Below are 27,122 nucleotides of genomic sequence, written 5' to 3'. Positions count from 1 at the left end.
AAATGAGGAGAGGTACTTCTCAACAGAACTGGTAGTTAAATGGAGGAGCTCCTTGCCAAAGGATATTGTCAATAGTACCTGTGTCTCAAGACACAGTTACACAAATTCACAAGGCAGATATCAATTTGAGTACCAGACACAGACTCCTGTGGCTGAGGAAGGAAGGAAACTCATAGGGAAAAATTCCTGCATTTGCCCTGTATACCATTCCTGAGGCATCTGTTCGACCTTTATCAAGAGACAGACAATGCGGCACCAGCCATTTCATGTTCCTGTGTTTTTTACACTAGATTGGCACAAGCGGAGTAAAGAACCGTGTTTTCCAAAAGGGAAAGCAAGGGGGGACATTTTGCACCAAGGAGGCAGGATATCCCCTTAGTGGTTTGCTGCAGAGTATTGCTTGAACGAGCTCATTAATCTTCCCTTCCTTAACATCCACCCCACCCACTGGCAGTGGGTGTGTTGGGGTGGTGGCAAACACCTCTTTTCCCCTCCCTGCTCAACCCAGCCTGCATAAAGCTCTGACTGAGGAGATCGACACACTCAATAGTCGTGCTTGTGCTACAGTTTCATTCTGCACAATTGTCTTCAACTGTGTGTAGAGCAAAAATTAGTAAACACATTGCCCTTTTGGCTATACTCTCTTTTTTTTCCTATGAAAAAAAGATAGCACTAAAGCATATTTAGCCTTTCATACACACTAAATCATCAAAGGTGAATTTTCCTTGTATTTTGGATGGATATGTTTGTTTTCTTTGTCTTCCTGACTGACTGGGAACCACTGCAAGGGAGTCATCAGGAGCATTGTGCTTGTAGTTCAACCTTCTAGCTCAGCTCCCTAGTAAATGTACTACTATTTTCATCTTAGGCTAAGGGCTGCCCAATCACCACTCACACTGAGAGCTATTAAAAATACTTCCCCCAGTTCTCAGAAAGAGAATAATCTAAAGTCTCAAACTAACTGAACTGAAAAAGAAAAAGGAAAAAAAAAAAAAAGAAGAAAGAGGAAGCTTTATCGTGAAGAGCTATTATTATGTGTTCTCACATTTTGCTGTAGCTAAAAGTATGAGTTGTATATATAACTAACGCACCACCCACCCAAGCAAAAAATACATGCTTGAAGAAGTAAAGGCAAGCCTGTCAGAACTCATCCTCTTCCATTCAGTCTCCATCGTATATTTTTGTTCCTGAGATAAATTAGCCCACTACTTCTCAGGTGATTCTAGCATTTCAAATTCTAACTCGGGACAAGTGAAATCAGCAGCGCTTTCTTAAATTCACTGCAGGCTGAAATCACAGGGCACGCAGTACTCGGCAAAGCAAAACCGAAATGTGAAGGTAATGGGGTGAAAGTTTGAGGCCTGCCCTCCACTTGCACTCGCTCGCACACATAAATGTTTCCATCCTGGCAGCTATAAACACTGTTTACCATCAAACACCTGCAACAGATTTCCAATACTCTCATGCTCGCAGCCTAGGTTAGGATGTAATCTGCTTCGTGTGCTCGTACACAGCAGAAACCTGAGATCGCCCTGGAGGGTTACGGTTTGTAGGTGGAGCTGCCTGGTCACATCTTTCTTAGAATGCTCATTTCTGTCCTTCTCTTTCAAGACTCTAAACGTTCTTCTCAGTATCACTGCCAACTTAAATTCTTCTTTCATCAAGCACAGATACCCTCTACTTCAGTCTAGGCTGTAGTCACTTTGTGGTGTACACGGACTTTCCAGCCAGTGGAAAGAAACACGGGAAGATACACAGAGACACCTCTCAGTCAGTAAAACAGCATCTCTGCACCGGCATCCTGCAGTTTTAGCTCTAGAACCGTGCTTACAGATACAGGGAGCAAAACAAGGAGATTTTACTTTATCTTTTCGTGAGAAGATGGCAGAGTCTGAGAACAATTGTACTTTTGGAAGGCAGTGGTGACAAATTATTAGTATTTCTTTGAATTCTAAAACAAGGTTGAGAATTTCTAGACAAGACTCCAGACATTCAAAGCATTCAGCAACTTCACAGGTTGGTTTTTTGAGGATACTCCAGTAGACCTTTAACTCTACTGTGCACCATTACTGATATGAGGACAGAGAACAGGTATTCTCATTAGTTCTGAGGCTTTCAGAATCTCAAAATGAACTCAAGCTCAATGTAGTCGGCCCAGCTCCTAACTTTCATGCAAAACAAAAATATGCTCTAAGGCAACGTCCAGATAAATCCATAATGTCATGCATTATTCCCAGTCCAGGGCACCTCCCCAGACATCATACGTTTCTCCTTCTCCACCACACCCTTGTGATGCACCCGAATTTCTCCCTAACAACCCACCAGAGAAACCTCAGCAGAGTGGGCTGAGAAGCAATTTCACCATTCCTAGGACAACTGTTCCTCCAGTACATCTGATATTTGGACCAAAGCTGCATGGGCTCCAAGGGAGAGTTTTAATAAGTATCTGGACTGCATTGGGAAAGGTATAAAATTGGGGAGCAAGATGCTTCGGAAAGCACCATCATGTACATGTTTTGCAGCTTGTAGCTGAGGTCAGCATACATACATTAACTGCTGGCATGCAGGGATAGAAGGAAACGTTCCAGAAGATCTGAGATGAAGCATTTATCTGCTCTCTGGCACAGCAATAATTGGTATAATTGCAATCAGGTATTTATGAAGTTCAAAGCCATTTCAAGCCTCTGCTTGGTCACAAGCAGTGATGGATGTGAAAAGTAGGAGAAAATTCTGGTCCTTCACTTCACAAGATTTGTGTGCTGGTTTAGTCAGAAACCACAGACAGCTCTGCTCAGCATGGGAGGAGCCCTTGGGATTACTCCCTATGTATACTTTTACCTGGGCTTGGGGTGCACAGGAAGCTCTATGTGCTACTGAGCCCTTCAGAAAAGTGGGGTTTAGTTTCCTTATGCTGATTTTTCTACCTTTGTTATTATATAAGTTTAACGCTTCTAAATCATGTAAATGTGTCTAGAGATGGCGATGGGTGTGTGTTTGAGAAATCCAAAAATAAAATAATGTAATGCAGCCAAATACTTAATTACCAACATGTGCATCTGTTGTCAAACCATACGCTAAGTGAGTGGCACTGCTCATTAGTTCTGCTTTCAGGAGCTACCAGGCATTCGTGTCATCACTACCAAGAGTCTTCTGAGTCTGAATCATCTCCGGAAGGGACAGATTCTGTCACTCATGCAGTTACTGTTAACAAGAATGCTGATGGCGTAGCAGGTGTTTCCTCCACTCTCTAAACCTGGAAAGGTTCTGGCACAGCTTCCCTCCAATTTTCCCTCTTCAGAAAGGAAAAACAATCTTTCTCTCCTGGCTCACATGAACATGCAGGCATGTTCCAATAACTCGGGTATTGGACACAATTGCTCCTATTCTCTCTGTTGCCTGCAATCCCGTGTGATTATCAACACCGTGCTGGGTCCTCGGGAAATACTGCTGCTTTATCCAGCCCAATCCCTTTTCATGCAGTAAAACTCCAGGCTGAAACAGAAGGGATCTGTGACCCACGACAGTAAAAAAGATCTGCTCATTGTTTACCTGACCCATTAACTCTGCAGCGTGTCTGAAACGCTCTTGCAGTGCCACTGACCGATAAGCCCTCTCAAACCTTTAAGGGCATCTGAAATGAACTTGGAGAACTTCCTGCATTCCATCCACATCAAGCAAATGCCAGCTGGATTCCAAATTAAAAAGCAGAGCATCACTATCAAGAAAACAACACTCAAGCACCAAAGAACAGTAGTGGGGGAGAAAGGACCTGAGAAATCCCAAATATGGGTCACAGCCTGATGCAACGTTACAGCAGAAGTTCTACAAAACTGGCTGCTCCTTGCAGCCTGAAAATCCCACGACTTTGATTAGGAACAAGAGGCATTAACGAGCAGTAGAAACTGAACGTAGCTCCTGCGGTACCGAGGGATGAGGGCTCACTGCTGCTTTGTGGCGATTGCCCAGAGGTGGGGCTGACACCCACAGCAGCCGTGCAGCCTCCGCGGTTTAGTGTGGGCTGTAGAAGGGCACTACTCGCCTCACACCTCATTCAGGCTGCTCCTGTTGTCAGCCAGCCACCTACCATGGCGTGCCAGAGCCGATCCGGCCCATGCCGGGGATGCAGCAGAGGACTGAGGAGCCACAGCTGGGCTTCATCCCAGACGAGGCTTTGCTAGATGCCAGTTAAATCCCGGCCCAGTTCCACTCAGCTCTCTCACACTGCCTCTGAGCCAGGAAGGCACAACTGAAGTCTCTTCCCTCATTTGTGAAATGCCTCATGGCCACACAGAGCTCTTTATGAAGGCAAAAACTCAAGAGCTGGGCAACGCTGAACGTGGCCAAACCCAGGGTCAGGCTGCGGCATCTGTGCAAGCACAGCAATTCAAGGTTGCACCCAGATTCCTACTGTGGAGTAGGAGAGGGCAGGGATTCTCCCTCCTCCTCTCCCTCCCTCCCTCCTTGTGCCCCACTTTTCTATGCAACAAAAAGGCCAAACTAAATCCTTTATTTCAGATTGCTGAAGATGGCTCAGGCAATCCTTTCCACTCATAATCAAAGACACATTTTCTTTTTAGTACAGCGGCGCCCAAGAGCCAAAGTTCAAGCTGGAACATTGAAACTCACATGGCTTAAATCACCAGCGGGACACCCCTGGTGCTGATGTACCCGCTTGGACCTGTTCAGGGCTTGGACAGTATGGGGCCTTCATGCTCCAAAGCTCCCTCTGCAAGCTTTCAAGTCCCTGCCAGCTGCAGCCCCCAACAGTGCCTACAGCAAACGTGTCACATGTAGGTAGGGCACTAAATACTGTGCCCAAATGCAACACAGGACCAGATGCCATTAAAAAAAAAATCTTGTTGATGTAAGCACTACGCTTTTACTTCCCCAAGTCTGACAACCTCCCACACAGCCAGCAGCACGCAGCTATTTCCCTTGTAATATCATCAGCCTCCAGTAATGTTCACTTGTCTGTTTTTAATCCCCTCTGCAGCCCTTCCTACCACCCCATGATAAGTCCCTTCTCCCCTACCTTTTCTCGACCGTCCAGATCTTTTCCTTTCCTTCTCCACCACATAACACTTCTAGACCTTCTCCACTTCTTTCTGTTAACATTTTTGAAGTTTATCTAGGGCTCAACAGACTTTTCTCCCTTCTTGGTGGTGGAAGGAGGAGGAGGGGGAACCTGTTACTCAGCTGGCTTTGGCAAGCCTGGGCAGCTGTGGCTGAGCTCCCCAGCCCTCTGCCAAGAACAGTATAAATAGGAGCACCAGAAACATCTTTTAATGTTATTTGTATTACTACTTTTGGAATCTTCACATGCACTCTCGAAGTGGCTTTAAAAACATGAAAAATAGAGGGAAAGGTTTGGCAACCATGTGACGCTCAGACTGTATCACACACTGTACTGTCACAGGGAAGTGGCTACAGCAGGATGAGAGTCTGAGCCATTTGTATCAAAGGCCTATTTTTCTATCACTTTACTGAATAAAATTGTTCTTTAAACAAGATTGCTCTTAGCCTTTGGACAGAAATGACCATTCCTGTCTTTGCTCCTCCTAAGGAAGGTGCATCAATAGTGCACGTGTTCTCGAGGAGAAAAAGGCCCCATCCACTCACGGTATGTCCAAAAGGGGAAAAAAAAGAAGAGCAGGATGAAAGGGACCTGTGTGCCTTTTCCCTCTCCAGCTCCTTTCCTCATTCACCCGTTTGCCCTGCCAGGAAAGCAGGGTGGGTCTCTGGAAGGCTCCTGGTGTTCTACTTACTCACATTATCACGGCCAAATTGCTCCTCAGAATTTCACTCAGTGTGCCTTACCCTTGGGTCTGTAATCAACAGAGACTTCCTGTGTACTCGCTGGGCCATCAGCTTTAGCGTCTTACAGGATCTGATGAAGAAGCGATCAACCAGCAGTTTTAAGGAGACTTAAGGCCAACCAGATTCCTGGTGCCTTCCTTTGCCACCCTTGCTTTCAGAGGGACGCCATGGGATAGGTACAAAAGATTGCCTTTCAAGGACCACAGCCTGACTTTCAGGCTGCTTTTCTGATGTCCAGATCATACAAACCAGGCCATGAAAATTTCAGGGACAAGGGAACTGGAAACACTTCTTGTGCTAGGGAAGAGGCCGGACCGGGAGAGGGGCTGCTAAGCCTTAGACCCAGGGCGCTGCATAGCTCTCAAGTTCATGCCACCTTCTCCTCTTCCTCCCGCACACAACGCAGCAGAAAGGCTTTAGCCAGTGCTGCGAGGGTGTCACCTAAGACCCCCAATGACATAAATGAAATGCCTCTCCAAGGCAGAGATCACACCTGTCTCCATGCCCGAACTACAGCCCAGACACAGCCAGCGGGTCTGCTTTGGGACAGCAGCAACCTGCAACCACAAGCGAAAAGCCTCCTGACAATAGCAAAACAAGCATGAAAGGAAGCAAAATAATCTGCATGAGTAATCTAGATAGATATGCGCATTTTAGGAGGGAAAACAGATAAGAATCTCTCAGGTGAATTAGAGGGCATATGCTTGCAGAGAAAGAGTGCTTCTCTAGTCTACAATCATTTCATGATTACATCTGCTTCCCTGGCCAAGAAATGCTGGTTTCTATTTTTCCATAGCCCAACCCTTGTTTCTAGCTGCTAGATGGGCTTTTGCATTTTAGTTGTCCCAGTAGGAGACATCATACTCATTCCAGCTCTGTTTGCATTTAACAAATTTCTAGGCTATTATTTGTCCCCTTATTTATTTTTTTTATTTTAATTAAAAATTACACGTAATTAAAAATTGTTAGATTTCTGCTAAATTTCTGATCATCTGTCTCTCGGTTGCTGTTAACAATATGGATCACAGAACAATTTATATTGTGAAAGGCAGAAGAAAAGGAGTCTATGAATTCCACAATTATTTAAAGTCCCCTAAAGCTTGAAAGAGAACTTGTCAAAGCTTTTTAAATGTTTTGGCCTCATCTTGTGATTTCTCCTTTCTGAGAAGAACCTTTCTGAGGTTATTGCAAGACTGAAAAGTTCCTTTTTCTTCCATCAAGGAGAACACCTTTCTTCCAATGAAAAACAAAAGTCGCCGTATAACAGGTGGTGTCACCTGAAGGTTGGTCTGGGATAATGTAAAACCTCCTTTGGCTTCTGTGGCAAAAGGCAGCCCAGTTCAGGAGAGCAGTTAAGCACATGCCTCATTTACGCACATGACCTAACAAGCTGCACAACTGAAAAGCTTTTCTTCCTAAGAGGACAAGAAGGTTGTACTTTCAGGCCACCCCCCAAACTTCATGGGAATTGGCAGAGCTTAACCATGAATTACACAATCTTCACTTTTCCAGAAAGCAAGAGGGGTTTGGGGTTTGGGTTTTTTTTGTTTGATTTCTTTCTGCCATATGCTAAAAGTGACTATAATTTTATATTTATTATAATATTTTGAGTTGTTTTTATATGGTATACATTCTTTCTCCTCTAAAACAAGATCTGCGCAGGAAATTTGATAAAGTCATTATATGTCTTCTATTCATTGCTACGAATTTCACTTGCTGAGAAATTAAATTCCAGCCATCTGAGTCAGCCTCTAATTTCAGATCATCCCATTTTCCCAGTGTTTTGTCAAATAAATACACTTGTATGTGTAACTACACACAAAAACCTAGCAATGATCTACATGACAACCTATAGCAAATTAGAAGAAATTAGTTGTTCTACAATAAGTTACTTAGGTTTCATAATCACTTTCCACCCCACTTTCCAAAGCTATAGCATTACCAGACCTCCATTGTCTTCTGCAGACAGAAGGCATTTTATTGTCTGAGACCCACTTCCTCACCTCAAAGTTCTCTCAGCTCGGAGAACTGCCCTGCGAGCGCAGCTGCAGTGTGGTCTGTACGGGCACCAGTGCTGAGACAGGACACTGACCCTCCCACTCCTCACGCACCGTCCAGCCACGCGTACGACGCCAAAGGACCACGTGCCCCTCCGCTCTCCAAGCAGGCAGCGATGGGCCGGGGGATCCGACCCACTCCAGAAGGCAGTTCAGATCCTGACAACGCTGTTATGAGGCGAACAAATAAAACAAGAACTGAAGCCAACAACACAAAGAAAGTCTGAAGGAACAGGAGGATGCAGACGAAAGTCAGAGACATACAGGCAATCTGCAGCAGGCAACCAAGGAGGGTAAGGGCACGGGCCCGAGAACTGGCGCGGCACTGCTCGACTGTCAGTGCAGTCCTTAGCACAGACTCGTCCCACAGGAACCAGCTCCCTCTCAAACAATGCCTGGACAATCGTCAGCAATAGTCAGGGACCATTCCCAATACACAGCTTGGATGGGCCACCTTGTTGGGGTGGGGGAGAAAGAGAATTTATGGTCAAAAGCCATGACACTCCAGCTGCCCTTGGGGCCAGCAAACAGCTCCCTGGCCTGTTTTATTTACTAGTGTAGAAGTAATCTTGAATACCACAATTCATCGAGCACAGAGAAGTTCACAGAACGGGCACTGCCTCTTACTAGGACTGCCCTCACTGCTCCAGCATAGCGGACTCAGTTTCTTTGTATTCTTTTGTTCGCTGAGATACTTCTGTAGATTCTATTTAATCTTCCCAGTCTTCATGCATTGTCTGGGCTGATTTTTAATTGACCAGAAAATTAGATGAACGCATCTATTAGGCCAGAGCACTATTTCACCTTGATCTGGCCCTCAAACTGAGACTGCAGATTGCATCTCCAAGCAGCAATCTACTGCTGTACAAAACTTCCCTCCTCTCTCATGGTCATTCTGTCCCTGAATCTAAGCTTCTCCCATTGGATTTCATTCCAAATACATTGAGTACAAGCTGAGATCAGTTAGAGGAAAGATAAAGATCCTGTTTAACAGAAAAACAATTTTTGATTGAGTTAATGCTACTTAGCAATTTCTATTTTCAAAGTGCATTATAAACAGGAATTAATCTTTGCAATATCCAAGGGAGTTAGGTATATAAACACTGTCACGCATCTTTTACAGACGAGGAAAACAAGGCAACAAAATCTTCTGCTAAGTTAGGGTTCCTTGGTTTTTGAGCACTCCCATGCCAAACAAAATCAGTGTCTCACATCATAGAGCCCGTGAAAAGCACGGCTTTCTTGTCACCATTCCACGACACTGTGACACCGCTGTCCTGACAAGCTTCCAGTGCCCAACAGATGCAGAAAACATGGAATTAGTTAGGAAAAGAACCAAGACAAGAAAGCATCAGGAGCTGCTGGCGCTCAGCCTGTAGCTCAAACACTGGGCAGTGTTGCGGCTCATGGCTAGAGAGATTCACAGCTCCGAGGGGCAAAAGGGCGAGTGCACGCTGTAGCAGAAGTCTGCCCACTCCGGAGCATACGGTATAGCTGCGCGAGGTAAAAGAATAGGTATGTATGAACACTGCAAAAAGCAAGTGGTTGTACAGACACTGCCTAATAAAGATGAGAGCAGTGTCTGTGAATGCTGCCCAGGTGTTCTGTGCAAAGCTGATCTCACAGGGGCTTTCTTATAAAGAGTCACAGTGAAAGAATACTTATAATGTTTTTAGAAAATGCAGATCAGTCAGTTTTCCCGCTTGGGGGTCCATCGTTGTCCCTTTCTGCGATTGCAGTGGTTCCTTCCACCTCTCCGCTACCGTGTCGCACCTCATCTACACAATCCTGCTTAACCCTGCTGCCGCCCTTACCAGTTCTGATGCAAGAAGGTGTTTGTAACTCAGCGAAGGTGACCAACACAACCTTTCCGCAGACCTTCCATTCTTCCCAGAGGGGCAATCTTCCCTGTGCTGCGGTCTCTTGTCCACCTATGGCTTGAAATAATTATGCCCTCGTTGCAAACAAATACGAATAAATTACAGCAATATTCAAATAAGGGGAAGAAAAATAGGAGTAACAGGGAGGGAAACTAGGAAACCAAGGAAGAAATGCTAATTAATTCAAATAGATTGATTTGCCCTATTTGCCCAAAAAATTAATTACAAAAAAAATTTGTAAATTAAGAATTAAAAGCTCCCAATAAGAGGAGCCAAAAGGTTTTTCTCTGGAATCTATTACGAGTATCTGAAAAGGGATTGTGTCTAATTAGACATTATTTTGCATCAAGATGACCCCATATTATAATTAGAGATATGCTAAATTACTTGGAAATAATTATAATGATTGGATATCCTCCATGACTGCCAGTTTGGGAGCTTTCATGATCACATTGATTCTACCCACTTCAGTTGCTTTTGGTCAGGAGTTGGATAGCAGGTATCTAACCTGCAAAGAAACATCATTCTCTGAAACCTCCATCGGGTGTCACTTTTTATAGACACTTAAAAACTCAACAGAGATGTGTAAATTTCCATGTAGTAAAACCACGACTTAAACATGCGGCAGGTACCCAGGCACAGTTATTCGCAGCCCATTCCCTCAGCAGAGCACTCGCTATGCAGACTGGTGGTGTTAATTTTTATCTTTACAATGCATATATCCACCCCGGGGTTCCAAAACATACTGCTCCAGGACTGAGTTTAATTTTCACCTACCTATTGTGAACACGGAAGCTCAAGCTCTAACAAGCGTCGGTTGTTATTGTAGTGCTGCGGTCTGGTTCAGTGAATCAACTGAACTCCAACTACTCTGCCGGCTGCAGAAAGGGAGGCAAGACAAGTCCAGCACACACGCTGGATTGCATGATACAGGTAAGAAAATGCTAGTTATGCTGGAAAACAGTCACAAAGCTAGGTCAGAAAGTCAGGTCAATGGCAAGGTGAGCAACTGGAACAAGCCAGGAAACAGCTACAGGAGATCCTCCTGCATTTCAGCATCTTTCTAACCTCCATGGAGAGCTGGAAGGATCAGGCTGCGGTGAGCAAAAGACATTGAGATAAAAGTGAACCTGCATACCCTCAAGTGCCACCTGAGGAAGGAAACCGCTTCAAAGTTATCCAAAATGCTTTGAAAGGCGCAAAGAAGAATGGCTTGCACAGCTACCTCAGCCACTGCACGGGGCCAGCAAATGAGTCCAGCTGCAAATCCGGCTGCACAGAACAAACAGAATGTCTCCTCCAGGAGGAAAGAAAATGCCTGCGTCAGCCTTTACGTCAGCGTGGCAGCAAGGTGGGCAACTTCAATTTTGTGGGAACACGTAAGGATGCGATGGGGTGGGCACAGCTGCTATAACTGGTCTCAGGAAACACAATTTTTACAACATCAGCATCTGGTTTTGAGCCCGCTTCACAAAGCATGGATAGGGACCTTCCTGAGGGCCACAAAGAGGACTGACTTTGAAAGGGAGGCACAGACCCTGGCTGTGATCAGCTGGCAAGAAAGCAGACACACAGAACAGGATCCCTGTGGAACAGCCACCTGCTGACATGGCAATGAGGGGGACACATGTCCTCAGCAACCAGCTGCGCTCTCCTGCCTAAGGAGTGGCAGGAGACACGGGGAGAGTGAAATACTGAAACTGTTGGGCAAAGCACAACTGAGAGTTAAGAGCAGAGCCCACCACTGGTTCCCAAAATCACTGGCACAAAGGGTAGAAGGAAGGACAGCAGGACCCCACGTTCAGGCTCAGTGCCCCCATCCACCGGACTGCTGCGCTCCGCGTCTCACCACTGGGCACGACTGTCGGCACAGACCATCCACAACTCCATGTCCATTTCCAGCACAGCTCCATACATCTCAACTGCTGCAGAGGTTCAGAAACAACACATTTCGTATTTTGTGGTGTTGACTTACGCATTCATTGTGTAGTGACACAATTAGCACCCATGAATAATCATAAAATAAAAAGGGGATAATTAATATTTAACTTTGCCAGAGGGACATACTTAATGGAGAAACCACGGTTTAGAAAGAGCGCCTGATATTTGTCTCTGGAGAACAGGACTAATTAGATGCATCAGGCAGTGGTGACATGAAGTTGAAAAACACCTCATCAACTCTGAAATGACTTAGAGCAAATCATTATATATAAAGATGCTTTGTGACACACTCACACACAGGTGTGTTCCTCATTTTCCAAATACTTCCTGCACCTTTTGTTTCTGTGATAAAACAGGTGCAAAGCAGATTTCCTGCCCATAGACACGCAGCAATTATATTTTAGGTAGAGCAGATATGTCGTCCACTTCTTGCGCCCAAACCAACAAGGTGTTGAACACTGAAGCACTCTCCAGTCTCACTGATTTCAGTGGAAAACGGTCAACAACTTATAGGATCAAAGGCCTGACGTCTGAACCCCCTAGAGAAAGGGATGTTGTAGGGGGATGAGGCAACGGACCGGGAGGCCAAATTCATGTCTGTTGTAATGTTGGTTGACTGCAGCCAGACAGTTCATTGATCATAGCAAAGGATTTGCCCCAGGGTGTTTTAATTTAAAACAGATTGACATTAATCTGAAGAACAAATCACCCAAATCCTAAACTCTGATCTGATGCAAGTCAGATGCAATATGACAGCAACTCAATCTCCTGGGCGGCAGAGCTGCTAGCTCCAACTTCAGACTCATTTCCGAATGGTGTCTGGAAGTTCTTGAACGCTGCTGGAATAGGCCCAGCAAGGAATAATTTATCCCAGGCAGAGGTACCCATCCTTCAGGACATGCAAGGGATACCAGGAAAGTGAAGCTTGGAGGGGGAACGGAGGGTAGGTACTGAGATAGGGAAGGGGCTGGGTTAGGAAATGAGTGCTTGTCTAGTGAATGAGCAATATGAATGCCGAGCAGGCAAAACAGAAGCATAAATTCTGAGACACCAGTTAAACTGCAGTCATGAGGTTTGAATCATCAATCTAAAAAGCTTATTAACTTACCCTGGAAGTCGAACACAAACTAATCATTTGCATTGACCTGATCAGACAATAAAAACATTTGAGATGTCCTGGGAGTAACTTGTTTCACACAGCATTTGAACCGTCACGAAAATAAAAGACAGTATTTCTCTCCATCCATAACAAAATCATGCCAATATACACACTTTGGCACCAGAGAAGAATTTCTAAGGCCGTATGTAGCACCTGTAAAACATTGCTTATATTTATAGTCCTCTTATGATTGGTTTCTAAAGAAAAATTATGTCCACAGACAGCAAGTTTTGTTCTTCCTCATTACTCATATGCAAGAACGAAAGATCTATTACAACATACTCTTCCTTCCACCTGCTTTGATGAACTGCCTCAAAGCTCTCTGGGGAGACTGCTGCAAAGCCTGTGACTTAGAGCTTAGGTTCAGGAAACAGATACTGGAGTGCAAGAGCAGACTCAAAGGTCAGTTTGGAGCAGCAGGGGCAGCAGATTGCAGTTCCATTTCTAAAACCAAAGGATACCGCTGTGGTACAGGTGATTCCCCTCAAGCCTGTATGCTCACAAAGAAAAAACTTAACAGATCTGCCTTTAGGGACAAACGTAAAAAGTTCAACTTGAAACTCTAACACCTGTTTTACAGAGACTCCTCCAGATTGCATATTATTTAAAAACTGTAGTTCACCTCAGCATCATTTCTCACCGAGGCAGTTAACGATTTCCACGTCTGTGCAGTTTTCCAAACAGCGTATTTTGTTCAGCTCAGGTTTGTGCAGCAAGCCCATCGTCGTGATATCTCAACACCTCCCTGCAGAGTGACAGCCACTCCCTTGACGTGCATCTGTCACATCGGTCTGTCTTCGTCGCTCTCTTCTCCTCCCAGGGAAAAATCCTTATAGATAAAAACAAATATGAATATATGACATTCATTTTTCCAATATAGCTATATAATGCATTTATATTTTCATACATCATATATAACTTCTCAAAAATACAGTTATTGATGCCTGCTATTATCTGTGCTTTCAGTACTGAAGGCAAAGTTGAAGAAATGTGTCTTAGCGAAGCAGGTAGGTTTCTGGGAGGTCACACATCTTACTGAAATTTATTCTACAGGCTTGTGCAGGAGCCTGAGAAATTTTAGCATAAGCAAAAAAAAGGGAAATAGTTGTTACAGACCCTCAGACAATCCATCAGGTGTTCATAGAATACACTTTGCAGATAAGCTCTGGGATCTCAAACTGGACATAGCAGATATCCAAATTTAACAGCAGGGAAGATAACACCAGGACTAACACAGAGCTTTGTACCGGGCATCTCGATAGCTCTTTTAGCACTGGGCGACTCACACAGACGCGTGGTCGCCCTGCTTTGTGATGGCACTGACTTGGAGAAGTTGAATGCTTTGTCCTTTGTCACATGCCAGGCCACTGCAGGGTCACAAACAGAACCTGGGGCATTGGGACACAGCCCCGTGTTCTCCTTATGTGGCAACCAGCATCTGGCTTAGACGGCCTGACTGCATCTGCACAGAGAGGCGATTGACACACTTCCCATCCTGTTTCTTGCAAGTATGCATGCAACCATAGCGCATAACGTGCAGCACCTACACACGGCTTTGAGTATTTCCTCAGACCTGTTTTCCCTTAACCCTTTCAAGGACGCTGCTCACTGTGGTTAATTACAGCTTTCGAGAAAACCCAATCAAAACACAGCAGTGTATTTCCTAGCTCTTATATAAAGCTCTTAATGTGCACATCTGCACAGCATTGATCGTTTTTCTGAACAGTCCTGCGCAAAACAACATTTCTGCCATTACATTTTTAATACAACAGTTCCCACGGGGAATTGTTGATGAGGACTGGGATACAGATGAACGGAAAGCAGGGGGAGTCCAAGGTGAAGGGTTGTTTTCAGCCCACAGACAAATGACAGTTCTTGTAGAGGTCTACCATTAAATACATATCCATGGTAAATTCCACCATTTTTCGTACAGACTGCTACACCAGCAGGAAGACTGGGTGTCATGGAGGTGTTTTTTAAGTGAAGAACTTCCTTGAGTATAAGAAAATGTTTCAGATTTCGGGTGTGGAAACCATCAAAGCCCACAGACATTACCAAGAACACCCAGAGCCAAAGCGGCTCTTTCGGCTCCTTTCCCATGCCTGGATCTGCAGAGCAGATCTCTGAATCCCTACAGATCACTTCACAGGAGGAAGGACTTTAACACAGGACAGCCAGCTACTGAGATGCTGTGATGGCCGAGGAAGTCAGCGGAGCCACGGCAAGGCTGTCCTAAGGCCCCACAAACGCTGAGTTCCATGGCTGATGTACTGTCACGCACATCACTCGTGACTACAGCACGTATCCTGCCAGTTTTCATAGCTCAGCTCACCACTGGTAACTCATTAACTCAAATGCTTGCAAGTGTCTATCCACAACATTACAGTTTGACCTTGGGAACGCCACTCACACCTGATTCTCTTAATCTACTAATTGCTCCCTAGCAGGCGCTGATCTTCCTTGTCTTTTTCCGAAATGGAGCCATGGTGGATTCAGGCTTTACCTGGCACTGTGCCTCAGATTCCCCACCAGAAACACAGAGATAGTAACATTTACCTACCTCAGCAGGTAGTTTGGATGCTTAATTAATCCTTTCAAAGCTTCTTAAAAAATAGATAAGAAGTAAAAAAATTAACTTTTAATGTAATTTTCACCACGCAATTAAAAAAGCACAAAAACTTGGTTTTTAAACAATAAATAACTTAATAAATAAATAAAAGAACTCAAAACTTATCAAACTATTCATTACATTAAGTTCTGGTAAAAAAAAGTAGGATCCTTTCAGCATTTAAACTGACTCGATGTTTAATTAGAACAAATTCAAAGGCAACAACCCACTCATGATTAAAGTAACATGGGTTCTGCCATTTCTTTTTATCGAGTTCAGAGTTCAGGCAAGTCTCACGTTTTGTAGAGAATACTTTAGTTGGGGTCTGTTCAAGCCTCTGAAGACAGTCTAACAAGAGCCAGCCCGCGGACGGCCTGCGCAGGAGGCGGCTGCACCAGGAACGGTGTCGCTGAGGCACAGCTGCCAAGGCTGCCAGCGGTCCCCTACGCTGTGCACGACATGATGGGCAATCTGGTGGGTGCCGATATGGCTGATCAGGTCTGTCACTCGGTTAGTCCAAGTCATACGAATCAACTCGATTGGAATCAGAAGGATTTGCTTTTGGAAAGAGAGGGTCACAGGCTGTCTGTCCACAGGAGAGGCCATCATTCGGGCCCACGCCTGCTCTTCAGTGCAATACCTTCCACCTAAGAAGTTTTGACCATGGTAGGAGGCACAGGAGACACACGAGGTCCTTTGTGCTGGGTAAGGTAAGAGCGTATGGTGTGGGGGAGCACAAGGACAGTGGCCATAATCAGGAGCACGTGCCCTTCAACAAGGATAATTTATATGGGGTGTTTGCTGTTAATTATTAATATTTAAATATTATTTAACACCTTTAACAGTAACACTTCTGTAGGTGTAGAGGTAGGACACAGTTAAGATATGAAAGCCTTTGATAAAGTTTTGCTTTTATCACTCACATACCAGCACGAGGTATGGCTGTGTAGGACTGTGAATATGAGACTCAACACTATAAAGGTTTCACGTTAAGAGAAAACATGGCAGGTGACCATTGTTGGAGTAATAACTAACCTCACAGTGCCTTAATGCATTGCTCTGAAGTGTTTGCAAACAAGATAAAAGGATGTTTTACTACTGTGTATCCTAAAAGGTCAGCTATGTTTTTCAATGTCTTTGTACGAGCAATATTCATGCACCCAGAAATTTTGGTGACACTACAACGTGACAGAACTGCCAATGTGATGTTCGCCAAGAGACTAAGTTGTTCAAAATACAATGTGAAACAATGAAGCGATGGCCGTAGCACAACAACGTTAAGGCATTAGGAAGCTCCCTTGGTTTCAGAAACATTGCTGTTTCTCCTATAGGAGCAGTTAGTTTTGTCCACAACAAATCTTATGTGGCTTAGCAAAGAATTTCAAACCTGTCTTTACTGCCCGAGCTTTGGTTCACGTTCTACATCAGCTTCATCCTGTGTCTCAGTGGGAGAAATGATGAGTGCTGGGGCAGAGAGAGAAGACAAGGATTGCTCCAGGCAACCAGCTCCTGTAATCGCATTTCTCCAGCCAAGTGGCTGGATTACAGAATCCATTTGTCTTTGTTTTTTAATCAGTTGTGTTTCAGCTCAGAATGCCCCAGGAATGTGCAGCAGAAAACCAATAATACAACAGGTAAGCAACTGAAGGATGCCTGCATGTGGAAATAAAAGCCCAGGCTTAGCTGCAGTAGGAGGGACATGATGCCAATGAGAAATCCACAACCCACCCCAGCAAAAGTCACTCTGTGACTTTTTAGTCACTTAAACCTGTGCAAAGAAGATATAAAAACTTCCTGCTTTTCCTTGATGAAGTTTTACATCTATTATACTTTTCAAAGGCATAAATGATGCCACAAGGCTCGTGGCATTGAATACTTATGGCCTATATATTTCTTATTAGCTATTACAATATATAAAAAATATTTTACTAATTTGACAGACTTTATTAGTACAGAGGTTAATTGCCTTTCTCTGACACATTTTCACTGCCTACATCTGTGTCACAACATTATTTGCTTCATTAATTTTTAAAGTGGAACAGCTAAAACTCAGGTTATTGAAATACTGTGTCTGTGGCTGGGCTCCTGCACCACGCTATCTGCTCGCAATTCAGCTGATGAATCGCCTATATTTCAAGCAAAGCCAGCCTTGCCTTTGGAGGAATGCCAGGAAAACAGGTCAGTGTTATCAGCTGTAGGCACTGCTACCCCGTTTCATTTCCCTTGCCATCTTCCAAAAATAGTTCTTTCCTGCGAGAAGGTATTAAGAGTTAAGATGACAGCAGATGAAATATTCCCTTCTCTTTATTAGGAAGCTTTATTCCTTATTGTGCCAATTTTTTAAAGTTTGATTTGCGGTTTTAGCAAACTGCAAGGTTTGGCGAGGAGTCCCGGTCTTTAGGCCATTACTCAGAGGCACACATCGGTGCCGACTGAATGATTAAGTAGGAAAAGGATTAGTTTTTCGTGCTGAAAAATCACCGGGAACCTCAAACACACACTAGCACCTACTGATCAAAGGAGAAAACAGAAACACGGGCTTCCCACTGTGAAAATGTGGCTGTCCCAACGGAACAGCTCTATCTTGCAGCCCACGTCCAAGAAATGTCAGCGGATGTGTCTGAAGTGCTGATGTGAGCCTGTGTGATACCGGCCCGCTGCACAAATGATGAGAGCGTACGAAGAGCACCGCTGCTCAAGCAGCTAACAACCCAATTAAGGCCAGGAACAGAAAGCAGACATACAGAGAGAAAAAGAAAATGATGAAACAACATGGGCACAATGTGGCTTTTCCGGTTTTTAAGATTGTGCTTGATCGGGAATTACAGGACACGATAGCAGAGATTGAGCACACGGTCCCAGGAGGCTCCTTCCTGCTCTCTGTTCCCATGTAAGATGAAGGAGCATCACGTGTGGCGCAGCAGCTGCCCGGCTCCGGCTGCCTCTCCTGCAGAAGGGGTAACTCTCACGCTGGGGATAAGTGCATGAGTCAGCTGGAGCGCGTCCTTTCACTTTCTGTCCTAAACGTGCCTCTAAGCACCGCTCACCACCCAAGGCAGACACGCTTGTTTGGTACCAGGCCCCTTCACCAACGATGATAAAATGCATTTTGGCACTCCTGACTTCTCCCCATTAATGACTTCCCTGTCAGAGCTCACCTTCCACTGGTGATTTTTTTCTCTCCTTTCTAAAGTAAGGAGGATACTATGAACATTTCCTGACTTTTTCTGCCTTCCGTAATATAAGAATCCAGAAGAAAAACAGCTGGAGGAAAGCCCAGAAGCAACAGCATCAAAAAGATGCCTCCACGTGGTCTGTGTGGCTTGTCTTGCACAGCTCCCGGATCCGGGCTGCTCACCCAGCCTCCAGCGCCGGGCCAGCGTCTGGCAGCACTGTGAAGCACAGCTGAGGGGCACAGCTTCCCCTACTTGCACACCCGCTCCCCACAGATGCAGCTCACGGCTGTCCCAGAGAGAATTCTCTCCCAAAAGCACGGACACGAGCTGCCCTGTGAGAACCTGCCGACCGGAGAAGGCTCACTCCCTGCTGCTGGTTACAAGGGGACAGACAGCCTCGAACTGGGGTTGTTCAGCCTGGAGAAGAGGAGGCTGAGGGGAGCCCTCATCACTGTTCACAACTGCCTGAAAGGAGGTTGCAAAGTGGGGGGTGTTGGTCTCTTCTCCCAAGTGATATGTGACAGGACGAGAGGGAATGGCCTCAAGCTGCATCAGGGGAAGTTTAGATTGGACATTAGGAAAAACTTCACAGAAAGGTTCTGTGGTTTAAGAGGCGGGTAGATGAGGTGCTTGGGGATACAATTTAGTAGTGGATGGGTACGGTTGGACTTCATCTCAAAGGTCTTTTCCAACTTAATGATTCTATGAAACCTGCTGGCCGCAGTGTCACTGGTCTTGTCCCAGGCTCTGCTGCGGTTTGCATGGGTGACCCTGCGCTGGTTTTGTATGAGCTGCAGTGTCTCAGGAGAGCAGAACAGAACTCACTGCGACCGCCTGCCCGGCTGGTTGTCACCAGCTCCGAGCAGCTGAAACACAACTCTGCATCACTATGGCTGCACCAGGTTTGACACCCAGCTCAGTGCTAGCTCAGGCACACCTAAAAGCCCATCTTCAGATCGCAGGATAAACCCAGCGCAAGCAGCCCATCAACAGCAGCAGCTCCCTGCGCAGCTAGTGCCTTGCATGCCTCTTCCTCTCCCTCCACTCGCTGCAGAACAAAACCACCATGTACAGTGCACACAGGCCAGAAACATAATTACACACACACACTATCTTGAGCCCTTCATAATTACATTTTAAATTGGTTTACTCAGAATCCTTTCAGCTAATCATTTTCACCCAACTCTAATCAACTCTAAGCACTAAAACATATATAACAGCATCTTTACCTGGTGTTGCCCCTCTCTTCTACCTTAAGCCCCCATACTCCAGTGTATTGGGCATTGGGAATTTAAATATGGCCAGTTATAGGTTCAACTTTCATTATGAGCAACCACCAGACTTTCTTTCTAAGCCACCAAAACGCACTGGCAAAATTCACACGTGCAAACCAGCGGCAGCTTCTGTCTCTGTGGAATCCCACAAATATTTTCTTCAGTTTCAGTTCCCGTGCCTCTGGATAGCTCATAAATGTATGACTGAAACAGGATGCAAACAGTCAGTGCAAACGGATGCCTGATTCTCATTCAGAATCAGCAATTAGCTTACTTTCCCTTAAAACTGAGCCTGTACCAAAGCCGACTAAGCTCAGCCTGCATCAAGGCAAGCAGTTCACAGCTTCTTACTTGCTATGCGAATGTTCTTACACACACAACTGTACAATCTGCATTTCCATGAGCAAGTCAGCATTTGTTAGAGTTGTCTCTGCCCTATACTTGCCTGCCTGCACCTTGCATCCAGTTTAGGAAAGGAGACTTGAAAATTCAACCCTGAGTATCTTCAGCTTGCCTCACCAGAGCTCTGTTTCCCGTGTCCTCCAAGCTGCCCTCTGTGACCCACCAGATTCTCTCCCCTTGACCTGGGCGGGCGAGCCCGGTGCTGGCTGGAGCCAGGCTGCTGGAGCGAAGCCTCCAGGGCTGCTAAGGAGAAGGGCAGCCACTCTCCTGCTGTTCTCAGGTGCCCTTAATAAGTCTCAGCAGTGCAGCTGTGTGAATCCAGCTCTCGGCAAAGCTTTAATAGCAAACTGAGGGTGTGAAGCTTCATTACTTTTAAACTATACTACAGAGTTCTGCATATTCTCTGGCATACATAGTGCTCCATCTTACAGCCCAGAGTGCTTTCCAGCCACCAAGCTCTGTGCTTTATTCATACTAAGGAATTAAGTTTCCCAGAACTCTGAAAGACCAGCTACTATTTTTAATGTCTCTTTGTGGGTGGTGAGGGAAAAACCAAGAGGCTGAGTGCCTCGCCAGAGGGCTCAGCATGGGCACCACCACCTCCCCCACCTGGCTGTCCGGAGCCAAACCCAGCAGGGGTGTCCCAGTCCTTGATGCCCGTTCCTGAGGTTTCACTGGTGAGGAGAGGTGGATTGCTCTGCTCCAGAGACAGAAAAACACGTCAGTATTTTAATTGCTGGACAGAAAAACAAGTAAGGAGGAAATTAAATTTCCAAAAGCCTTTTTTTTCTGTCCACATCATGAGGCACCTTACCTGCAACCAGCTGGCTCACAGGGATCATTTGCCCTTGGGCTTTGCCTTCCCTCGCCACATGCCCTTCTCAAGCAGCTGTGACCACATCACGCTCCCCTCAGCACCGACTCCCACTCCTGGCCTCTCCACAGGACCCGAGCAAGCTATTTGCCCTCAGTCAACTCTTGTTTATGGGTTCCGATACAAAAGACAAGTGTTCATATGGCAAACTGTATCTAGGAAAATGTCATGCTTCATACATTCAGTTATCAACCACTATGCCAAGTGCTTTATGTTATCTACAAAAAGCAGACTTCAGAGGGAAATGAACTACAGCAAATCAAAGTCTGTTACTGGGAAAGAGAGGAGAGCTGTAAGCCAGGCTTGCAGCGTTCTTCCAGCTGCATAACTTTCTAAATAACTTTACCCCGCTGAAGAGTCAATAAATGGTCACCCAGTTGCAATCAAAAATAACAACTCACCTGCTATTACCTAGAAGGGCTTTTCTAAACCCCTGGGGCACAACATCCTGTGCACTACTGCAGCAGACAGCAGCGTGCTGGTTCAGAGACAGCAGCAAAAAGGGTGGAAAACACCTCACACCTCCCTCAGCAGCTAGCAGGAAGCAATGAGCAAGTCCCACTCATTCCACCCAAGTGTGTCCAGATGCCATGGCCGCCCACCACCACGCTCGAAACACGGCGGCACTTGGCGTACCCTCCTACCCACACACCGCAGGGCTGAGCACTGTGAGCGACTGCCCAGCAGGACAGGGAGGCAGAGAGCACAGCAACAGCCCTGCTTCATTGCAAGGAATTCATTACTCCCACTGTCCCATTACGTCCCATCTTCCCTTATTTATACGCACCACAGCAGCACCTGGACCACAATGCAAGAGGCTCAGCCTCGTACTGAAGAGTTGCTCCCTGTCAGCAGAAATCCTTTAGCCTCTGCAGTCAGCTCTGCAACAGGACTGAGCCCCACATGGGAGCAGAGGATGAGCAGCCCCAGCCACAAGTTACTTCTGTAGCTGGGGATACGCTCACCACCCAAAAAATAACCCAGGTATTTTGCTGTAGTACCAACTAGTTCATCCCTGGTTCACAGGAATTAAACATTTTTTTCCCCCTAATCTTGATGATAAAAAACCCAAGAGCCACTGAATAAGAGGTTGCTTTGAAACAGGCCAGCATTTCTGGATTCGGGGAAAGGGATATGATATTCAGAAATTAAACCTCAATCCAAGCTTTACTGATGTGTTTGTATTGGGTCAAGACAAAAACAGTGGGCTTGGATTCATTAAAACTTCGGTGGTTTGGACTTTGGACCTACATCTGGATTTGACAGTGTGGGTGTACATATATCAGCAGTGAGGAAATTACCATAGGAAATTAAAGGCACCAACACACAAATCTGCAGCCAGCAAGAACAATAAAGAGGAACTGCTTCAATGTATCAGGAACAAACAAAATCCTAACAATGGGATAGCTCTGCAGCTAGACAGGAATCTCGGAATTGTCAGTCATGATTCATAAAAGCAGAAGTATTCAATAAATATTTCAGGTTTGTATTTGGAAAGTAGCAGGATGAGGTATTCTTATCTTACAGCGATAAGGAAACACTTTCTGTTCCGTCAGTTACTTAGGGGAAAGTTAAACAGCAGCTATCAAAACTGAACATTTTTCAATCGGTAGCACTTGGTAAGCTGCACCCCAGCATATTAAAGAAATGTGCCAAAAAAAGTCTGCACAATGCTAGTGCTGATTTTTCACACATCCTGGACCACTGGAGAACTTCCAGAAGACTGGCAAAAAAGCTCATGAAGCATCATTGTTTGAAGAGGGTAAAAGAAACAGCCTGGAACATTGCAGGCTGGTTGGCCTAATGCTGGTCAAGGAATCACGAGGACGGATGGAAAGGGTTAACAAGGTAACAGTCTTTCCCCCCCAAATCCTTTCTCAACTAGCACCACCCAGTGCAGCTCCTGGCCTGGAGATGACACAGCTCAGCAAGTCTCCTCTGCCCCCGTGTCTCATTTGCATCACAGCTTTATCCCACTCAGACAGCCTCGTGTGGGTCAGAGTTGAAAAAGGCTTAAAAGATGGCAGCGTAATTAATAGTCATCAGCGTGGCTTTGTGGAAGTCTTGTCAAATGAGCTTGGCGGCGCTTTTTAGTGAAATTACAAGTTTAGCAGATAAAGGTAGCTGTGTCTACGTTGTGGGTTTCAACATCTGCGAGGCATTTAAAGCAGTCCCACGTGGCATTCTGATTAAAATAATTAGCACCATCCAGAATGAATGTACCTCATATTAAATTGATTAAAAGCTGGTGAGCCAATAGCGCTCAGAAAGGCAATCCTAACTGAATCATCCCCATCTTCAGAAGATGTCTAATGGGATCCCAGAGAAACCTCTTCTTAGCCCAGTGCTGCTCACCATCCTTAGCAGATATGGAAAAAATGAAAAACTGTTCCTATTGAAAGCCAGATCTGGTTAAAAAAATTGCTGGAGTGGTAAATAGTGGAGGGGGTAATGGTTATACTAGCAGATCTGCACCACTGGGTCAAGTGGATTTGCTGGAAAGAGAGTTCCAATAAGCCAAATGTGTCAATGCCTTAAAATCTGTAGCTCCCTCTATACATGGCAGGAGCCCCACAGAAGGCACACTAAGATCCAATGAGTAATTTACATTTAGCATTCTGTGGAGCTCAGCTGGACTGGATTTTTTTCTAGGTATGTATACTAAAGTGACCAGAAGAGAAGCATTGAACACAGAGTATTCAGACATGTTGGCTCTAGGATAGCGAGACAAACCTCCCCAGGCATCCTCAATGAATTGCTGAGATAGACAGACTCCTCCAAAATGTGTTTCAGAATAAGAACATGACCCTCACCCCCATTATCATCATTAGGCTTCAGAACGAATGCTGAATGGGAAAGGATAGAAGCAATCCCTGCTACCATTTGGACGGCAGGAAGACATCTCTGCTTTGCTTCTTGTTTGAGAAACTGTGCCACGAATGCTCAGTGCCCAGGCTCTGCTGCATGAGCGTGAGTTCTTCTTCCTCTTGAGTTTCCATGTGGTCTCCTTCAGCCTCTTGCCTAAGTGCTCCTCTTCCAGGCGTGCAGTTAGCCTGCATGGTTGAACGGGACACGGGCACAGGCTTATCCATGCTCTTATCCATGGCCTCCCTATGTTTAATGACAGAGAACACAGCTACTGACAGCATGACCAGGATTTAGGAAAGAGCACAGAAGTCACAGGAACTTCCGCACTGCCCCACGGCCCAGCACAGGGATCTTTACATGCTGACTCATAAACCTCATCAAGGTTTAAAGCAATTTCTTTTTTCTTTAAAAAAAAAAAATAAAAAAAAAATAAAAAAGGAAATGTTTTGTCAAGGCTCTGAGCTCTTCTCCTTTCACTGCTCCAAAGCTTTTGTTTTCAGTAGGCTGGAGCCCCAGATTCCTGCCCCACTGCACAGCCGTCTCATCTGGGGCTGACGGGGGCACTCCCGGGAAGGGAGCTCCCACACCGGGGAAGTCAGGGCAGAGGGGAAACCTCCACGTCATAGAGCTGAACCCCACACTTGGTTCCCCCAGAGTGGGTGCTTCCCAAAACAGCCCCAACAGTAAACCTGAAATCTGACCTGCCAGGAGCGACAGCAGCAGGGGACCCGTCTGCTGGTAACGGAGCCTCCTCTGTTCCTGCACCCCACTGCAGCAAAGGGGAGACCTCCAAACCCAGATCAGCTCCTGAACTGCGCTTCAGTGCCATCAGCTCAGGCACAGCTTGCAGAAGCAGCAGTTTTCCAAAAGGTTTAGGCAGAGGAATCATCATCCTGTAAGTCACCAAATTCTGAGCAGGGACTCGTGACTTCAGCTGCTTTAACACCTCTATGGGACAAATCAGCAAAGGAGGGAAGAAGGATACCAGACGCTGGGATCAATTTTGTGCTTGTCAAGCCTCAACCATAACACTGCAACAAAGCAAGAACTGAAATAAAATTAATACCGAGCCATACACAGGAGGCGTATTTCGTAGAGTGACATTCCTTAATTGCCACGATGCTACATACGAACACATCCTGTATTTAAAACTGCAGAGCAGCCTTTGCAAAGCCTACATCCAAGAAATAAAGTGTCGAAAGGCTCAGAAAGCTCACCATTGCCTGGCGAAGCTGACTAAAGACCAGTAGCAGCTGGCAGGAAATGGGTAAGAAAGCTGACCACAGATAAACTGTAGGATGCTAAAGAGTAGCAGAAGATATACTCTGGGAGAGGAAGCCAAGCTGTCGGGTCACACTGCAGTCTAGTGCACACAGTACATACAGGCCGCTATTGAAGTATGCGGCCACCAGATAATGGTCAGGGGACACAGCTGTCAGGCGACGATGAAGTAACTCCAAGGAGCCCGAAGCAGAGTGTGGTACAGCTGCGGATGTTTCTGTTGAGCAGGATAAAGCCTGCCTGTCTCAAGGGTACCGTAGCAAATTCAGTGTCATGCACACAGCACTAAATAATTAGGTTCATGATGCTTATTTAAATCATCATTGATCAAAACAGGATAGCGCCGAAAGCTCCTCAGCACACACATACTTACCGTGTAGCCTAAATAAAATGACATTCCGGTTTCATACTTGTTCTGCAGGTAACGCTGCCAGCAGTGTCACGGAGGGTTTTTTTCTCCATGCCACAGAATTGGGAAGTCATCGGCTGTGCGGAGGCGGTGGGGGATTTACCGCCACTTCAGAGGGAGAGGACAGGGCCTCGGGTATCATTTGACATTGGAAGGCTGTGCCTAGGCTGGATGCTAGCGCATCCGCTGTGGAGATATTGAGCTTTCCTCATTATATGAAGAAGGTAATTATGGGTCATTAACCTGCTGGGTGGCAAACGGCGCGGCGTGCTAAGTGGATCCAGGAGAAATGTGATGACAGAGCAGGGCACGTTTTGCCAGTTTTGCCAAACGGCCAGAAAGCGGCTGCTGGATCATACAGGGATCAAAGAGCAGGAGTTTAAAATACACCGAGTAATGGCTTATAAACACCAGTTCTTAGTCACACAGCTCTCCAGGAGGGTATTTCAGATGATCCATTGGCTGAAACCTTATTTCAGGCTCAGGAAGCTCAGGAAGCCTCATCCAGATCCACAGATGTCTGCTTAACATTTGCTCGATGAGAAGGCAGGGACCCTGACGGGCGACACTGGCCTTCAGACCACTGCAGGAGACACCTACACCCACCCCTAGCTCCCAAAGGAAAAATTAACCATGCTCCAGCTGTGCAAAGACCATTTCAGCATGAAGGAGAGCTGCTGCACTAGCGGCTGGCGAGCCCGCCAGGCACAACCTGCCCTTCAGCCTTGAAGCAAACGCGAGAGGGGGGAGCTGCCATGCTGTAAGGAATGGCTTTTCCCTTCTTACTCTGCAGAAGGAGAGGAGTCGATGCACAAACTACTGTGACATTTGCTTTGGCGTTGGGCTTTTAAAAAAATTCCAGGCATCCTCTAACTAATGGAAATGCCGGGGCCTTGCACCTGGGAAGGCCGTTGTGCATTTCTCTCCGATAGGCAGGATATCAGGGTTAGCTAAAATATGAGTTCAGCTGTGGGACTGACTCACCGCTTGTTCCTGGAACTGTCTGAAGGAGGGGAGGATGCTGTGGGCAGGCTCTAACTGTATCATCTGGGTTAGGGCCGGTAGCAGATGGTCCTAAAAACATACTTCCATGTGGGTTTAAAATAGCGCAGCACCCACAATCAGCTGAATGGGGAAATGTGAAAAAGGCTTGTCACACAAGGAATGCTGCTGTGAAGATCTGCAGTCAGGGGGGGATCCAAAGCTTCATGAGCCCTCAAAGCGTGTAAATGCCCAAGCCCCGACCCTCCTTGCTTACACCAGCTCACACCGCTGCCCCATCCCACCAGCCCTGCCTGGGTGATTCTGGCCTTCGTATTGCATTTCATGCAAGAGAACATCATTTTTCCCCTCATGATAAAACAAAACGAGGAAAC

The 27,122-nt window shown here is 45.9% G+C and overlaps 1 long non-coding RNA gene across 23 annotated transcripts in view; it reads right to left on the bottom strand.

Annotated features, from left to right (window-relative positions):
* The window catches only part of LOC128851851 (uncharacterized), a 352,018-nt gene that overhangs the window by 285,743 nt on the left and 39,153 nt on the right, over window positions 1-27,122 (bottom strand). For 22 of the 23 annotated variants that reach the window (XR_008449359.1, XR_008449379.1, XR_008449361.1 and 19 more), the window contains one exon: window positions 13,495-13,683. This is a non-coding gene — a long non-coding RNA (uncharacterized LOC128851851). Of the gene's footprint in view, window positions 1-13,476; window positions 13,684-27,122 lie in introns of all 23 variants that reach the window. The other variant, XR_008449364.1, reaches the window with a different exon arrangement.

Source organism: Cuculus canorus, chromosome 3 (genome assembly GCF_017976375.1).
Source record: "Cuculus canorus isolate bCucCan1 chromosome 3, bCucCan1.pri, whole genome shotgun sequence".
Lineage (NCBI taxonomy): Eukaryota > Metazoa > Chordata > Aves > Cuculiformes > Cuculidae > Cuculus > Cuculus canorus.
Note: the sequence above shows the minus strand (reverse complement) of the source record. Positions and strands in the feature narration are given on the sequence as shown.